Genomic DNA, 3,103 nt, shown 5'->3' with positions numbered 1-3,103 from the left:
GCATGACCGGATGGGACAGCTTTGCATCAAGGTGAGAGGTCGGCGTCCGAAGGCCAGAGGGCGGTGCGCGAGCACGTTTACACTGGCCGCGGAAGCTGTCCTGGGTAGCCCTGTATGGCGTCTGGACCTGACGGCGCACGCACTTACAACCCGCTGCTTCCTAGCCCCCGGAAGGGGAGGCGGATGTCACTCGTGGTTCATCCCAGACCACGGTGCAAACTACCTGGTTGATCCTGCCAGTAACATATGCTTGTCTCAAAGATTAAGCCATGCAGGTCTAAGTGCACACGGCCGGTACAGTGAAACTGCGAATGGCTCATTAAATCAGTTATGGTTCCTTTGATCGCTCCACACGTTACTCGGATAACTGTGGTAATTCTAGAGCTAATACATGCAAACGAGCGCTGACCCTTCGGGGGATGCGTGCATTTATCAGACCCAAAACCCATCCGGGGGGCTCGGGCCCCCCGGCCGCTTTGGTGACTCTAGATAACCTCGGGCCGATCGCGCGCCCTCCGCGGCGGCGACGTCTCATTCGAATGTCTGCCCTATCAACTTTCGATGGTACCATAGTCGGCTACCATGGTGACCACGGGTAACGGGGAATCAGGGTTCGATTCCGGAGAGGGAGCCTGAGAAACGGCTACCACATCCAAGGAAGGCAGCAGGCGCGCAAATTACCCATTCCCGACACGGGGAGGTAGTGACGAAAAATAACGATACAGGTCTCTTTCGAGGCCCTGTAATCGGAATGAGCGTATCCTAAACCCATGGGTGAGGACCCATTGGAGGGCAAGTCTGGTGCCAGCAGCCGCGGTAATTCCAGCTCCAATAGCGTATATTAAAGTTGCTGCAGTTAAAAAGCTCGTAGTTGGATGTCGGGAGTGGGCTGGCGGTCCGCCGCGAGGCGTGCCACCGCCTGTCTCAGACCCTGTCTCCCGGTGCCCCCCGGATGCCCTTGGCTGGGTGTCCGGACGGGGCTCGGAGCGTTTACTTTGAAAAAATTAGAGTGTTCAAAGCGGGCCCGCTTCTCGCCTGAATACCTGAGCTAGGAATAATGGAATAGGACTCCGGTTCTATTTTGTGGGTTTCCTGAACCAGGGCCATGATTAAGAGGGACGGCCGGGGGCATTCGTATTGCGCCGCTAGAGGTGAAATTCTTGGACCGGCGCAAGACGGACGAAAGCGAAAGCATTTGCCAAGAATGTTTTCATTAATCAAGAACGAAAGTCGGAGGTTCGAAGACGATCAGATACCGTCGTAGTTCCGACCGTAAACTATGCCGACCCGCGATCCGGCGGCGTTATTCCCATGACCCGCCGGGCAGCGTGAGGGAAACCACGAGTCTGTGGGTTCCGGGGGGAGTATGGTTGCAAAGCTGAAACTTAAAGGAATTGACGGAAGGGCACCACCAGGAGTGGAGCCTGCGGCTTAATTTGACTCAACACGGGAAACCTCACCCGGCCCGGACACGGAAAGGATTGACAGATTGATAGCTCTTTCTCGATTCTGTGGGTGGTGGTGCATGGCCGTTCTTAGTTGGTGGAGCGATTTGTCTGGTTAATTCCGATAACGAACGAGACTCCGGCATGCTAAATAGTTACGCGGCCCTCCGCGGTCGGCGTCAAACTTCTTAGAGGGACAAGTGGCGTTCAGCCACGCGAGATGGAGCAATAACAGGTCTGTGATGCCCTTAGATGTCCGGGGCTGCACGCGCGCCACAATGGTTGGATCAGCGTGTGCCTACCCTACACCGAGAGGTGCGGGTAATCCGCTGAACCCCATTCGTGATGGGGACTGGGGATTGCAATTATTCCCCATGAACGAGGAATTCCCAGTAAGCGCGGGTCATAAGCTCGCGTTGATTAAGTCCCTGCCCTTTGTACACACCGCCCGTCGCTACTACCGATCGGATGGTTTAGTGAGGTCCTCGGATCGGCCCCGCCGGGGCTCCTCGCGGGCCTTGGCGGAGCGCCGAGAAGTCGATCAAACTTGACTATCTAGAGGAAGTAAAAGTCGTAACAAGGTTTTCGTAGGTGAACCTGCGAAAGGATCATTAACGGGTAACGCTGTCCGGCGTGCCTCCTCTCCCGACCCCCTCGACTTCGCCGTCCCCCCGCGTCGGGGCCCAGGGTCGAAAGGGTCTTCGGGGTTGCTGTTACACGTGGTCGCTTGCAGGTCAGGCTGGACAGAAGGCATAAAGGAGGAGCCTAGTCCCTCCCACCCCTTCCTCGTCCTCCGCCTCTTCCTCCGCGTCGTCCTTCAGCACCCCCCCCCCGCAGGCCCCGGTATTCTCTGGGTTCCAGCGCGAGAGACGCGTCGTTCAAAAAACTCGGCGTCCCCGCTCGTCGGGCGAAGGCCGGTTTCCCCTCACCTTGCCGGCAGGAGAAGCGCCTGCGAGTCGAGCGGGTCGTACGGGTCCGTCCCGCGCCCTCCCTCTCGCTCGCACGGCCGCTGCCTCCGTCCACCGCGAGGGGTTTTCCTATTTTGTTGTCCTTGTCATTCATCCCCGTCCCCTTGCTCGCTGACGAGCGGACTTTCCGGGGGGGGTTGCGAGCGCTGCTCCTCGTGGGGCAGGCCATGGCCCTTCCTGTGTTCGTCCGCCCACCGGCGTCCTGGGGCGTGGTGGTGGTGGGTGGCGCAGCCGGTTCCCCTGCTTCTCTCTCTCAGAAAGGAGTCTCAGGGGGACCCCCGGCAGGTACCTAGGGCTTGGCCCACGCTACGTGAGTTCCACCCCTTTCGAGGGGTCGGACGGGGCGGGCGCGGAGGGCCGCGGTTCAAAGACTGACTCGTCTGCCACGTGGGGCGTGTGGGCAAAGCGCAACCCCGCGCCCGTTTCAACACTCGCAGACGGGGGCGCCTGACCGGTTGGTGAAACCTTTTAAACCTGTCTTTGTAGTCGTGGTGAAAGACCTAAACTGAGCCTGAAATAAAAGAGTACAACTCTTAGCGGTGGATCACTTGGCTCGTGCGTCGATGAAGAACGCAGCCAGCTGCGAGAACTAATGTGAATTGCAGGACACATTGATCATCGACATTTCGAACGCACATTGCGGCCCCGGGTCCATCCCGGGGCTACGCCTGTCTGAGGGTCGCTATTCCT

General features: G+C 58.6%; 2 non-coding genes across 2 annotated transcripts; both read left to right on the top strand.

Annotated features, from left to right (window-relative positions):
• Window positions 1-220: 220 nt before the first annotated feature.
• On the top strand, window positions 221-2,059 carry LOC145654024 (18S ribosomal RNA). The gene has a single exon (XR_014120256.1). It is a non-coding gene; the product is annotated as an 18S ribosomal RNA (ribosomal RNA).
• An 882-nt stretch (window positions 2,060-2,941) lies between these two features.
• LOC145654014 (5.8S ribosomal RNA) lies at window positions 2,942-3,095 on the top strand. Its single transcript, XR_014120246.1, has one exon. It is a non-coding gene; the product is annotated as a 5.8S ribosomal RNA (ribosomal RNA).
• The last annotated feature ends 8 nt before the right edge of the window (window positions 3,096-3,103 follow it).

Source organism: Electrophorus electricus, unplaced genomic scaffold, assembly GCF_041902795.1.
Source record: "Electrophorus electricus isolate QZ-2024a unplaced genomic scaffold, ASM4190279v1 Scaffold108, whole genome shotgun sequence".
Lineage (NCBI taxonomy): Eukaryota > Metazoa > Chordata > Actinopteri > Gymnotiformes > Gymnotidae > Electrophorus > Electrophorus electricus.
This window is presented reverse-complemented; position numbering and strand designations above follow the sequence as displayed.